The following is a 15,451-nucleotide window of genomic DNA, read 5'->3' on the forward strand; positions in this document are numbered from 1 at the left end:
ACACATACACACACGCACGCACACACACACACACACACACACACACACACACACACACACACACACACACACACACACACACACACACACACACACACACACACACACACACACACACACACACACACACACACCTGTTTGGAACCCGCACTTGATAAAGCACGTCAAGAAACTAGAGAAAGTACAAAGGTTTGCAACAAGGTTAGTTCCAGAGCTAATGGGAATGTCCTATGAAGAAAGATTAAGGGAAATCGGCCTGACGACACTGGAGGACAGGAGGGTCAGGGGAGACATGATAACGACATATAAAATACTGCGTGGAATAGACAAGGTGGACAAGGACAGGATGTTCCAGGGAGGGGACACAGAAACAAGAGGCCACAATTGGAAGTTGAAGACACAAATGAGCCAGAGAGATAGTAGGAAGTATTTCTTCAGTCATAGAGTTGTAAGGCAGTGGAATAGCCTAGAAAATGACGTAGTGGAGACAGGAACCATACACAGTTTTAAGACGAGGTTTGATAAAGCTCATGGAGCGGGGAGAGAGAGGGCCTAGTAGCAACCGGTGAAGAGGCGGGGCCAGGAGCTAGGACTCGACCCCTGCAACCACAAATAGGTGAGTACAAATAGGTGAGTACACACACACACACACACACACACACATACACACATACACAGCTACTGTAACACAGCTATGCTTTCTGAGAGTGATGTACGTGTTGCCACTCGTGTTAGTTCTCAGTAAAGATTGGACGTGCAGTCTGGGAAGGATGTGTGGGACGTCCAGTCTGGGGAGGATGAGTGGGATGTGAAGCCTGGGGAGGATGTGCCTAAGAATGCCTCAGGTAAAAGCGACAAGCTCTGGGGAGCGGTATTAACACCTCTGGTCAAGTATCCCCCCTTCCCCCTCACCCTGAACCAAGGCCACCATGACCCTCCCCCTGAACCTGGGTCACCAAGCCCCTTCCCTTGAACCTGGGTCACCCTGTCCCTCCCCCTGAACCTGGGTCACGTCTACGCGGTGGGGGGGGGTCTGTGTATGTGACCACTGTCTCACAAAAGTCCAGAATTTTTTTCCTCTCACGGTTTAAATAACAATTTTCATTCGTCCAGACTTCAATCTGGTCTGCCTCCCAACTAGGTTAGGTTTGTCAGGAAACAGGACAAGTGTTTCCTGAAGCGGATCTTAGTCATGTAATGACCCGCCACTGGAGGTTTTGGTCATCTGATCAAGGCCTTCCGCTGGCTTACCCCTCGACCCCTTTAAAAATTAATGGTTATTATTATTACATTTTTTTTTACTCTCCCAACTGGTGCATAACCTTTCCACAAGTAAAAATAAACTAACCCACTCCAACTCCAGGTAGACTCCGGGTAAACTCCAGGTAAACTAGCCTCTCTCTCTCACTCTCTGCGTGTTACTTCCACCTTGGTTACCATGAAACTGGGTTACCTGCAGCTGTCCATGGTACATAATGGCTAGGCGGCGCTCATTAACATGGGAATCCCTCTGTCTCAGGACTGTCATGTACATTTTGTCATTTTAGAGGCAGTAATTCTCCAGATATTATGTTGCACTGTGAGTATTATCTTGCATCATGGATACTTCCTTATATCGTAAACCCTTCAAGAATATCTAGAAATACTCGTGACTGATGACAACTACTCAGGTATTCTCAAATGTTCATGAATAAGCAAACCTACACTGACAGTTTTCTATATGGAGCAGAGATGATACCTGGAATCGTAACAGAACGATTGCAAACTAACCACTGTACGGGTGGGGATCGAACTCACGGCAGTGAGTCGTAGCCACCGTGATTAGTTTGCAATCGTTCTGTTACGATTTCGTGAGTCATAAATACACTTGGGATTACTGGATTCTGTGCGACAGCTGAAGAATGCTTCTCCTGGTTACCTTCAAACTTTCAACACTAGTGTGTCTTACGTAGAGGAAGACTGATTTTTTTAATGGGTTTTATAGCCTTTAGTTTCCCAAATCTTGAAGTATTACATAAACTCTTCCGAAGCAATAAGAAATTCGGATATCTAGCTTTGAAAATATTTCAAACTTACGCCATGTAATTTTTTACGCAATGCCCCTCTAGCCATTTAGATATTATACGATGTTAAGCCTATAAATATTACATGTTAGACTGGCCTGGAGTTTTACGATTCACTTGCCGTGAGTTCGACCCCCACCCGTACCGTGGTTTCTAAGTGTATTTATTGTACTAATAAACAGACAAATTTGCATCTCCACAGCCCAAGTTATTGAATGGGAATCAGAATTACAGTTTATTTAATAAAATTGATAAACTGGGATTAATGCAACACAACAGGAAAGTGAACTTTGTCTTGCAAAACAAGTCAGTACTAAAAGTTTGAAGCCAGCCATGAGAAGCATTCTTCAGTATAAGGGATCCAACAATTCAGAACATAAAGATACCTAACTGTTGCATATGTGTCTTACCTAACAACCTGTCGGTATTTTATACCATTTTATTGTTCAATCTGTCAGACACTGCAACACAAGGGTATCTTGGTACAGACCTACAATCAACTTCGACAACCTCTACTAGTGAGAACGGCTGGATTTGAGAGGGACCTGACCTCCCAACATCTGAGTTCTTACCTCTTCTAGTGACCTACGTCTCACCTCTTGGCGCTATATAAGGCTCCATCCTGTCACTTCATCTCCATATTGTTTCATACTATGGAACAATGCTCTTCTCCAGACTGAGGGACTGACCACCTCAAAACTTTAAGGGTGATGGACTGATTACATCGTCTTCAAGTATCTTCTGTGTAAGATAAGATAAGATGATTTCTTCTAACCCCGGATCAGGATAACAAGAAAGTCAGTTTCGAGGACTGTACTCGACTGCGACCCACACCAGAAGTACCTACTGTGTAGGCAAACGTGTAAGGAAACGTGTCGGAATTTCCACCCGCCGGGAATTCGAAATAGCCACCAGACCACCTAGATACCTAACTGTTGCATATGTGTCTTACCTAACAATTCAAAACATGTTTAACTACGTTAATATATATTGGCAGATTTGCACTTACACAGCCTAAACCTTGACCTGGTCTCAGACCGGAACCCTCTCCAGGTATGTCTCCAGGTAAATCCAGGTAAAATTCGCCTATGAATTTCCAGGTGACATACTTGAAATACCTGGATAATATATGTGTTCAGGGCGAGTGTTAACCCTGGTCATCATCGAACTGTGTCAGTTCAGTGGGAACTAAGATAGTTGACAATATAGGAGACCCCAGACCCGTGGCTGCTGGGGCTTTGAACCGTCAGCTGGAAGACGAATACCCAAGACTAACAGTGGTCCTCTTATTGTATTCATCCTTAAGATAACGTAATCCCCACAATAAGATAAGATAAGATTTCGTTCGGATTTTTAACCCCGGAGGGTTAGCCACCCAGGATAACCCAAGAAAGTCAGTGCGTCATCGAGGACTGTCTAACTTATTTCCATTGGGGTCCTTAATCTTGTCCCCCAGGATGCGACCCACACCAGTCGACTAACACCCAGGTACCTATTTGCTGCTAGGTGATCAGGACAATAGGTGTAAGGAAACGTGTCGGAATTTCCACCCGCCGGGAATCGAACCCGGGCCCTCCGTGTGTGAAGCGGGAGCTTTAGCCACCAGACCACCTCACCCTTGTTGCAGTACACATGTGTGGAATATTTGAAGCTGATAGAATGAGGAGTAATCAAGTTGTTAACGAAAATCTTGAAGGAAGCAAAAAATAAATAAATAAATAACTCAGTCAACTAATTTCATAGGTGTCTCTTCCGGGCTACCTAGCGTCCTGTTGGTCTGTTTCGTGCAAGATTTTTGAGCTCGTCTCAGTGTTTTTTAAAAGAATCTTGATGGGATGGCACCATCCTAGAGTTAGTTTGATAGGTTGAAGCATGGCACTGCGCATGGCACCAAGGTGCAATTGGTCTATATACTAATTTCACGAATATTTCAATCTCTAAAACAGTGATTATAAAAAAACTCTCTGCGTATATACCCTTAGAGATATACATCTTCCGTTACATGTACACTGAAAGTATACACTTCGGAGTATATACCCTAAGATATACCTCTGGATATGAATACTTGAAAGATATACATCTTGATGTATATACACAGATATACATCTGTCATATACAACTCTAGGTGTATACAACCTAGAGGTGATAGGATGGATAATGAGAACGTTCGAAACGAGAGATGCCAAGCCAATGATGATCCTTTTCAAATCACTTGTTCTCTCTAGGCTGGAATACTGCTGTACATTAACATCTCCATTCAAAGCAGGTGAAATCGCAGATCTAGTGTACAGAGATCCTTTACTGCATGTATAAGTTCTGTCAAGCACCATAACTACTGGGAACTCTTGGAAGCACTTGACTTGTACTCGTTGGAACGCAGGAGGGAGAGATATATCATAATCTACACTTGGAAAATCCTGGAAGGAATGGTCCCAAATCTGCACACAGAAATCACTCCCTACGAAAGTAAAAGACTGGGCAGGCAATGCAAAACGCCCCCAATTAAAAGTAGGGGCGCCATTGGTACACTAAGGGAAAACACCATAAGTGTCCGGGGCCCAAGACTGTTCAACAGCCTCCCATCAAGCATTAGGGGAATTGCCAATAAACCCCTGGCTGCCTTCAAGAGAGAACTTTACAGATACCTAAAGTCAGTGCCGGATCAGCCGGGCTGTGGCTCGTACGTTGGACTGCGTGCGACCAGCAGTAACAGCCTGGTTGATCAGGCCCTGATCCACTGGGAGGCCTGGTCATGGACCGGGCCGCGGGGCGTTGATCCCCGGAATAACCTCCAGGTAACCAGGTATATGACATATGTGTATGTATGTTTGTATTGGTATGACGAGTGCCTGTTGGGTCGAGCCTCACACCACTACGGCTCTGACGTGTGTCACGGGTCACGTGACCACCGAAGTGCCACATGGTATATATAAATGTGGTCATGGCGAGGCTGCCCAAGTCAGTGGTGGCCCGCTTGTGGGGGAGGCCGGTGGCAGGTGGAGGTGTGTGTGTGTGCTCACCTAATTGTACTCGCCTAATTGTGGTTGCAGGGGTCGAGACTCAGCTCCTGGCCCAGCCTCTTCACTGACAGTGTGTGTGTGTACTTACCTAGTTGTGGTTGCAGGGGTCGAGTCACAGCTCCTGTGTGTGTGTGTGTGTGTGTGTGTGTGTGTGTGTGTGTGTGTGTGTGTGTGTGTGTGTGTGTGTTTGTGTGTGTGTGTGTGTGTGTGTGTGTGTGTGTGTGTGTGTGTGTGTGTGTGTGTGTGTGTGTGTCTATCCTTACAATACCCTCACCTCCCTATATACCAACAGCAGTACGGAAGATTTACTGAGGAGTCGAAGGCGGCAAATGTATGTATTTTTGCACTATGTGGAAATATAATGTAAAGTGCTCAAGAATGACAATGTACGCCCACGCTTTGACGGATGACAACGTAATGTATTCTCTGCACTTTGACGTTGCGTGTGAAGGAACGCGTCGTAGACTACTCGAAGGGTAAGTAAGTTTGTCTAGACACAGGTACACATAATAACAGTTATCATACATAGTGTAAATTACCTAGGATAACCCAAAAAAGTCGGACAAAGGGACTTATTTCCATTGGGATTTGTCTTCATAGATTCGAAATTTGACCCGGAGGGCCGCCTGTGGTCATGCGAGCTGCATGATCGGGAATGGCTGGGAGAGTTTAATTAATGTGTATGGGTGTGATAAGGATGTTGAGAACGGGGGAGACAGGAAAGGCGATGGAGGAAGAGTGACACTAGATAGCAGTGAGGAAGATGAATTTAGCACAGAGGCTGATCTCTCCGGGGCCAGGAAATCCCTTAGTCAGGCAACTTAGAAAACGGCAGCGGGAAATAATTTTGGGGGTCACTTGTGTAAGGGGGTAGAAAGAGAGAGAGAGACGGGGGGGGGGGGGGTATTGGGGAAGACTCAGTGTTTACCTCGTGGTGGTGGTCCCACCGTGAGGTCACAGACCCGGGGGACCGCTCTCTTAGCCTCGTATGTTTTCCATCAGCGAAGCTAACAGAATACGTTGATGGTGTCACTGGGACTCATACAGCTGCTGACTGTCACACTTGGCCGCACGTTTATGTGTACTCACCTATTTGTGGTTGCAGGGGTCGATTCATAGCTCCTGGCTTCGCCTCTTCACTTATTGCTACTAGGCCCTCTCTCTCCCTGGTCCATGAGTTTTATCATACTTAGTCATAAAACTATGTATGGTTCCTGCCTCCATCACGTCACTGTCCAGACTATTCCACTTCCTGATAACTCTGTGAATGAAGAAATACTTCCTAACATCCCTTTGACTCATCTGAGTCTTCAGCTTCCAATTGTGACCCCTTGTTTCTATGTCGAATCTCAGGAACATCCTGTCTTTGTCCACCTTGTCAATTCCTCGCAGTATTTTATAAGTCGTTATCATGTCTTCCCTAATCCTTCTGTCCTCCAGTGTCGTCAGGTCGATTTTCCTTAAACTTTCTTCGTAGGACATGCCTCTTAGCTATGGGACTGGGTCCTCCATTGTCGTCAGGTCGATTTCCCCTGAGCTCCGAGACTAATCTTGTTGTAAACCTTTGCACTCTCTCTAATTTCTTGACGTGCTTGACCAGGTGTGGGGCTCCAAACCGGCGCTGCGTACTCCAGTACTTGCCTGACGTACACATTGTACACTGTACAGTCTTGAACTATTCCTTACTGAGATGTTGGAATGCTATTTCTAAGTTTGCCAGGTGCCCATATGCTGCAGCAGCATATGGGCGCCTGGAGATGTGCTCGGTATTATACTGACCTCTTTGAGAGAGGTTTGCAATCTTTGGCCCCCTAGCCTGTACTCTGTCTGTGGTCTTCTTTGCTCTTCCCCAATCTTCATGACTTTGCACTTGGTGGAGTTAAACTCCAGGAGCAAGTTACTGGACCAGGCTTACAGCCTGTCCAGATCCCTTTGTAACCCTACCTGATCTCCATTCGGTTGAATTTTCCTCGAGTGTTCATGTCTGTGTATGTACGTTCATAGGTATGTACGTGCTTGTGTATGCACGTTCATAAGTGTGTACGTACGCTCACAGGTGTGAAAGCTGGCTGGGCAATTCCCTTGCAGTAGTGCTAGCGTGATTGTAGTCACGTTCTGTTAGTGTAGCTCCTCAGCCGCCAGTTTTTCCTCTTGCTCCTCAGTCTAGGGATCTTTTTGACGCTGTTGTTGTTACTGCTGTTGTTGTTGCTACTGCTGTTGTTGCTGCTACAAGTGGTACTACAGCAGACGTCCACAGGTCTCGCTGGGATGACAAACAATAAAGTCACAGAGTGAATTTGATTATCTAAAGTTAGCGAACAATTGGAGAGGTAATTTTAAGCTAAGTAATGTTTGGTTCGATTAGATCAAGTTAGGTTACCTTAGATTAGATTAGGTTAGACAAGTTCAGGTTAGACTAGGTTAGGTTAGATTAGGTAATGTTAGATTAGGTTAGGCTAGATTAGATCGAACCGCGGACATTTAGTAGGTGAGAGCGTTGGCTACCAGACCACGGGACAAAGTTGCATTACGAGTAGCTTCTTCAGTAGTAGTCTGGAACAACTGATATACGTATAGCAAGGGTATGGCGGGGCAGGTTGTACTAGTGAGTATGAAGTGAGGGGGGGGGGGTAGAAGCGATGCCCATTTCCTTCAACCTGCTTCACCACTTGAGGCTACCACGGTGCTCCGTCAGTGTTACGACTACCTACCTACCTACATCTTAGTCCCGTCCCACACTACTATATAATAACCTTTTTTTTTTATCTTGAGATTACTCAACATTGGGGCTGAAGAAGGGCCTCGTGACGAATTTTTCCATTAATAAATGTCCTGAAATGTAGGTGTTTTCATGCACAGCTTGTCGGAATCACGATACTATTAGCAGTTACTGGTGTTGTCCAGGCTGCGGGCTTACATGTTCTCTTGTGTATACGGGTCTCAATAATGACGCTTTATTTATAAAGACGTTCCGTCCACAAGTGACTTTATCAATTCACAGAGAGACAAATAAGACATTGGTGTGTATAGTTGTTAGAGAGAGGTCTTGAGGTGAAAGAATAATCATGAAAAGACGTGTGAGTGACTTCATGACTGCCGAGTCACACAAGACGAAAGCAGAGAATATACCGTGTAATTCTAATCCTAACGTTGCACTTTCCGTCAAGCTCACCAGCAACAACCTTTCCAGTACAAAAGCCAACATCAGGGGTCACCAATATTCCATCTAAAACTTTAAAATACTTAGTTAAGAGGCAAGGGAAGCCAACGGGCGTGTGTAGCATACCTTGTGGAGGATGTGACAAGATTTATGTTGGCGAAACCTCCAGAGACCTAGACACCTGAGTCAAAGAACGTATTAAAGTATGCTGAAAGGACATTAGAAATAAATGTATGCCAACAACCACCATATAAAGTTTCCAGACGCAAGACTTATCATCAGAGAGAGTGACCTGTCACACAAGATAATGAGCAAGACGCAACAGATGGATATTTTTTTTATATTTCCGAAACGTTTCGAATATACATTATGCTACTGTAGTCTATTGTGTAGGCAACAACCTTTGTAAGGTATGTACTTGCAAGGTTGTTGCTGGTGAGCTTGACGGGAAGCACAATGTATTCTGGGTGTAGCGTTTAAACAAGAATTATGTAGTATATTCTCGGCTTTCTTCTTCTTGCTTGACTGGGCAGTCAGGAAGTCACTCACATATCTCTTCATGACTTTATTCTTTCACCTCAGGATCTCTCTCTCTCTCTCCATCCATTATATACACCTACGAATTGTTCTCTGAACTGTTAAAGACTCTGGTGGAGGAAACATCTGGATAGACTGATGGTGTAGCTGGAGAAGTGACAGATGTAGTTCAAGCTGACGAGAGTACGGTTCTAATCCTATTACAAGGGTGGGCAACCTTTTTAAGTGTGCATGCCAAAGTCGGCCATATCTTTGATACAAAATCTCTGGAAACGTATAGGGACTATTTCCTCGCTTTTCTTGGAACGGATGCGTGCCGGAAAGAAGTCGTTGGCGTGCCAGGTTTGGCACATGTGCTGAGGGTTGCCCACCCCTGTCCTAGGAAAAGAAAATAATTATGGTATTTATAAACTAAACACTGTAGATCTTAGTCAAAATGAATGGGAAAAAAAATTGTGTAAGATCTGATTAGCAGAAGTTTAAAGCCAAGACAAGACTGCATAAGTATTCACTAAGATATATGAAGTTAACCCTCAGTTTTATATATTTTTGATTAGACCTCATTTAAATAATGCTACTCGGTTCTGCTCTTCGTATCACAGAATGAACACAATTGCGCTGGAAAATATATGGAAAGAATGACGAAGTTGATTCCGTGTGGTAGAAATCTTTCATACAAAGACAGAATGAAGGCACTGAGTTGCACTCTTTGGACCGTCACGTTGGAACAGTGTAAATGAAGGCAGGGCAGCCGCCTGATTAGTGGATCATGCAAGCATGATCCACTAATAGGAAAGTGGCGAGGGCCTTCTAGTAAGCATGATCGACTAATAGGAAAGTGGCGAAGGCCCTGTAGTAAGCATGATCCACTAATAGGAAAGTGGCGAGGGCCTTCTAGTAAGCATGATCCACTAATAGGAAAGTGGCGAAGGCCCTGTAGTAAGCATGATCCACTAATAGGAAAGTGGCGAAGGCCCTGTAGCAACCATGATCCACCACTTGCAGGGTAGTCACTAGGGCCCTGTAGCATGATCCACCATCACCAACAGAGTAACCATTGCCGTGTAGTAAGCATGGTTCACCAGAATTAGTGACCAGAGCCCCATAATAAGCATGATTCACTAGCGGTAGTGACCATCGCCATACAGTAAGAAAGCATGGCTTACAGCAGAAGCGATTAGGGCCCTGTAATGTGCATGATTCACAGTAGTGACCAGGGCCTTATAATAAGCTTGGTTCACTAGCAGTGACCAAAGCCCTTTACTAAGCTTGATCCACTAGCAGTGACCAAGGCCCTATAGTAAGCTTAATTCACTAGCAGTGACCAAGGCCCTTTAGTAAGCGTGGCTCACTAGCAGTGACCAGGGCCCTATAGTAAGCATGATTCACTAGCAGCAGGATAGTGGCTAGGCTACTGTATATATATATATATATATATATATATATATATATATATATATATATATATATATATATATATATATATATATATATATATATATATATATATATATATATATATATATATATATATATATATATATATATATATATATTTATATATAAACACTGATCTCTGGCTGAAGGAGACTCTAACCTACGAACCTTGGAACAAGGTACGCAGTGCTATACCAATCTCAAGATTGGTATAGCACTGCGTACCTTGTTCCAAGGTTCGTAGGTTCGAGTCTCCTTCAGCCAGAGATCAGTGTTTGTGTATATTTCGCCTGCTCTTGCGAATTCCTTGCATATATATATATATATATATATATATATATATATATATATATATATATATATATATATATATATATATATATATATATATATATATATATATATACATGCAATAAGATCACAGTAAACAGGTGATTTCAGAATATGCAAAACAACCACTCTGAAAGAATAGAGAAATTCCAAGCGCTTTCGTGACTCACATTATCAAGGAACATAGTTCCTTGATAATGTGAGTAGTCACGAAAGCGCTTGGAATTTCTCTATTCTTTCAGAGTGGTTGTTTTGCATATATATATATATATATATATATATATATATATATATATATATATATATATATATATATATATATATATATATATATATATATATATATGCAAAACAACCACTCTGAAAGAATAAGAAATTCCAAGCGCTTTCGTGACTACTCACATTATCAAGGATATTCTGAAATCACCTGTTTACTGTGATCTTATTGCATATATATATATATATATATATATATATATATATATATATTTTGTTGAAAATAAGAAAAAGTTTTGGAGTGAGATTAACAAGTTAAGAAAGCCTAGAGAACAAATTGATTTGTCAGTTAAAAATAGGAGAGGAGAGTTATTAAATGGAGAGTTAGAGGTATTGGGAAGATGGAAGGAATATTTTGAGGAATTGTTAAATGTTGATGAAGATAGGGAAGCTGTGATTTCGTGTATAGGGCAAGGAGGAATAACATCTTGTAGGAGTGAGGAAGAGCCAGTTGTGAGTGTGGGGGAAGTTCGTGAGGCAGTAGGTAAAATGAAAGGGGGTAAGGCAGCCGGGATTGATGGGATAAAGATAGAAATGTTAAAAGCAGGTGGGGATATAGTTTTGGAGTGGTTGGTGCAATTATTTAATAAATGTATGGAAGAGGGTAAGGTACCTAGGGATTGGCAGAGAGCATGCATAGTTCCTTTGTATAAAGGCAAAGGGGATAAAAGAGAGTGCAAAAATTATAGGGGGATAAGTCTGTTGAGTGTACCTGGTAAAGTGTATGGTAGAGTTATAATTGAAAGAATTAAGAGTAAGACGGAGAATAGGATAGCAGATGAACAAGGAGGCTTTAGGAAAGGTAGGGGGTGTGTGGACCAGGTGTTTACAGTGAAACATATACGTGAACAGTATTTAGATAAGGCTAAAGAGGTCTTTGTGGCATTTATGGATTTGGAAAAGGCGTATGACAGGGTGGATAGGGGGGCAATGTGGCAGATGTTGCAAGTGTATGGTGTAGGAGGTAGGTTACTGAAAGCAGTGAAGAGTTTTTACGAGGATAGTGAGGCTCAAGTTAGAGTATGTAGGAAAGAGGGAAATTTTTTCCCAGTAAAAGTAGGCCTTAGACAAGGATGTGTGATGTCACCGTGGTTGTTTAATATATTTATAGATGGGGTTGTAAGAGAAGTAAATGCGAGGGTCTTGGCAAGAGGCGTGGAGTTAAAAGATAAAGAATCACACACAAAGTGGGAGTTGTCACAGCTGCTCTTTGCTGATGACACTGTGCTCTTGGGAGATTCTGAAGAGAAGTTGCAGAGATTGGTGGATGAATTTGGTAGGGTGTGCAAAAGAAGAAAATTAAAGGTGAATACAGGAAAGAGTAAGGTTATGAGGATAACAAAAAGATTAGGTGATGAAAGATTGAATATCAGATTGGAGGGAGAGAGTATGGAGGAGGTGAACGTATTCAGATATTTGGGAGTGGACGTGTCAGCGGATGGGTCTATGAAAGATGAGGTGAATCATAGAATTGATGAGGGAAAAAGAGTGAGTGGTGCACTTAGGAGTCTGTGGAGACAAAGAACTTTGTCCTTGGAGGCAAAGAGGGGAATGTATGAGAGTATAGTTTTACCAACGCTCTTATATGGGTGTGAAGCGTGGGTGATGAATGTTGCAGCGAGGAGAAGGCTGGAGGCAGTGGAGATGTCATGTCTGAGGGCAATGTGTGGTGTGAATATAATGCAGAGAATTCGTAGTTTGGAAGTTAGGAGGAGGTGCGGGATTACCACAACTGTTGTCCAGAGGGCTGAGGAAGGGTTGTTGAGGTGGTTCGGACATGTAGAGAGAATGGAGCGAAACAGAATAACTTCAAGAGTGTATCAGTCTGTAGTGGAAGGAAGGCGGGGTAGGGGTCGGCCTAGGAAGGGTTGGAGGGAGGGGGTAAAGGAGGTTTTGTGTGCGAGGGGCTTGGACTTCCAGCAGGCATGCGTGAGCGTGTTTGATAGGAGTGAATGGAGACAAATGGTTTTTAATACTTGACGTGCTGTTGGAGTGTGAGCAAAGTAACATTTATGAAGGGATTCAGGGAAACCGGCAGGCCGGACTTGAGTCCTGGAGATGGGAAGTACAGTGCCTGCACTCTGAAGGAGGGGTGTTAATGTTGCAGTTTAAAAACTGTAGTGTAAAGCACCCTTCTGGCAAGACAGTGATGGAGTGAATGATGGTGAAAGTTTTTCTTTTTCGGGCCACTCTGCCTTGGTGGGAATCGGCCGGTGTGATAATAAAAAAAAAAAAAAAAAAAAAAATATATATATATATATATATATATATATATATATATATATATATATATATATATATATATATATATATATATATATATATATATATATATATATATATATATATATATATATATATATATATATATATATATATATTACTCATTCTTGAGGAACTATTTATAATCATGGTGTGAGCATTCGGGTCTATAATGGTCCCTCTGCCTCGGGTTCTGCCTCATCAGTTAATGAGAGCACAACGTTTAAATTTTATGGATAATTTTCCTTGTTGGTTCCCAGATGTACTCTTCATTTATAGTTAGAAGATTTTTACTGTTGCCAAGACGAGAAATTTTGGTGTGTGAATCTAGTATGTGTGTGTGCGCCCCCCAACCATTTGTATAGCAGAGTGGTGAACAAACAGGGATGAAGAAGTTTATTTCTGCAGTGAACAATGAACTTAAGTGCTTGGCTTTACAGTGTACACCACAGCCCGTTGGCCCCATATTGAGCATATCATAGTGCTGCTGTGCCCCAGACTGAGCATGTCATAATGATAGTGGCAATAACCTGAGCACATGATGCAAGCGTGCTGGTAGGCCCTAGAATGAGCATTTTATACTATTTTTGGGCCCCAAACTGAATCTATGATAACACAAGTGCTCCAGAATGAGCATACAATGCAGGTGGGCCCCACACTGAGCATACCTTCAAAGGTGTGCTCACACTGTCGAGTCTGCCAAACAAACCAACAAACTATTTGTTCTCCCACCGAATCATTGTTACAAGGCTCCGGATGCAACATAATTTGGTATCCCTTAAGGCAGTGGTTCCCAACCTTATCTTACTCCCGCACCCCTATAAAATTTTTGCTCTAACCTCGCACCCCCTACAATTTAAACTTTGTTCAATGATAATTTTACTATGATTATTGAATATTAATAAGTAATAAATGAATCAATTTCCTGTTATTAAGACGGACGCTTCTCGCACCCCCTGGAATGATGTCTCGCACCCCCAGGGGGTGCGAGCACCCCTGGTTGGGAACCCCTGCCTTAAGGGGTACCCTTTAGTGGTTGCCAGAATTGGCAACCACTAAAGGGTACAATTTTTTAATTATAACTTGAGAACGCCCTTTTTGATTGCTTCAAATTTCCCAGGATAGCATAATATAATAAGAGAAAGGCTCGTGCAACTGCTGGTTTGAGGTGCTCTCTGGTCAATTTATTTTTTGTTATAAGTCATTCTCAATTTTGGTTTCGTACAATAACCTGAAAAAGCCTCTTCTGATCGGCTTCAAACTTTCAACATTGGCATGAATGTTCACAAATCTGCTTTAACTCTCTGTATTATCTGCTTCTTTAACAAAGTCAACACACACACACACACACACACACACACACACACACACACACACACACACACACACACACACACACACACACACACACACACACACACACAGTCATACTGAGACTGGGATAGTTATTGCACCTGAAAATTTGCTGATTAATTTTTTTTGCAAATGGTATGGTACATTTCTGTGAAATAACCTGAGGACGTCACTGCATAGCTTCAATCTTTAACGATTGATACATCTTATGAGCAGGACGGTCCCCCCAGTCATCCTATGTTTTTATGCATGCAAAGTTGCAAATTTACTAATAGTTAATAAATTGATAACCACTGCATTCCTAGCAATAACTGGAGAATGCGTCTTCTGACTGGATTCAAACTTTCAGTGATGTTGGGCTCTGCTAAGTTTCACGTTGACTTTTGTGTTGTGTAAGCTTCAATCTGCCAGTTTTATTAGGTAAATTTGTTTCAATGTCATACCGTTAGAGGGCCTCTTCCATTGGGTTTCAAGTCCTTAATGCTGGTATATCTATTTAGAAAAAGTATTGGATTGATTTTGGCTGGTGTAGGTTCCAATATTAATAAAGAAATTGGGAAAAAAATGATAAGTTTTCACATTATAATCTGACTTCGAATCTTAAACACCAATAACTTAGGAATGCAACGTCTGAGAGTCTTGAAACCTGAAGAGCTGGTGCATTATTAGACATTGGTGTCTGTGTAATAAGTAGACAATGCCTCTTCTGACTGGCTTAAAATTTTCAGAGCTGGTGTTTATTACTAAAATAAAGGGGTATCCCGTTGCTCGGTTGGCAGCGCACTCAACTCACATATGAGTGTCCGTGGTTCGATCCTCAGCATGGGTAGAAAGGATGAACATGTTTACTTGCTCCTGTTGCCCTTTGTACCTAGCAATATATAGGTACCTGGGCTTTAGTCGACTGTTGTGGGTAGCATCCTGGGGGTGATAATATACCTTAGTTATAATATACATAGGCTTTGAAATGAGCTGTGTTAAAAAAAAGGTTATGAGTTCTTTGGGCTATGTAG

General features: G+C 42.4%; 1 protein-coding gene across 1 annotated transcript in view; it reads left to right on the forward strand.

Annotated features, from left to right (window-relative positions):
- Window positions 1-5,009: 5,009 nt before the first annotated feature.
- The window catches only part of BNIP3 (BCL2 interacting protein 3), a 136,772-nt gene continuing 126,330 nt past the window's right edge, over window positions 5,010-15,451 (forward strand). Inside the window, exon 1 of the mRNA XM_053781160.2 lies at window positions 5,010-5,065. The gene's annotated coding sequence lies outside the window, so the exon portion shown is untranslated. The remainder of the gene's footprint in view (window positions 5,066-15,451) is intronic.

The sequence above is a fragment of the Cherax quadricarinatus genome, chromosome 15 (assembly GCF_038502225.1).
Source record: "Cherax quadricarinatus isolate ZL_2023a chromosome 15, ASM3850222v1, whole genome shotgun sequence".
NCBI classification, from domain to species: Eukaryota; Metazoa; Arthropoda; class Malacostraca; order Decapoda; family Parastacidae; genus Cherax; species Cherax quadricarinatus.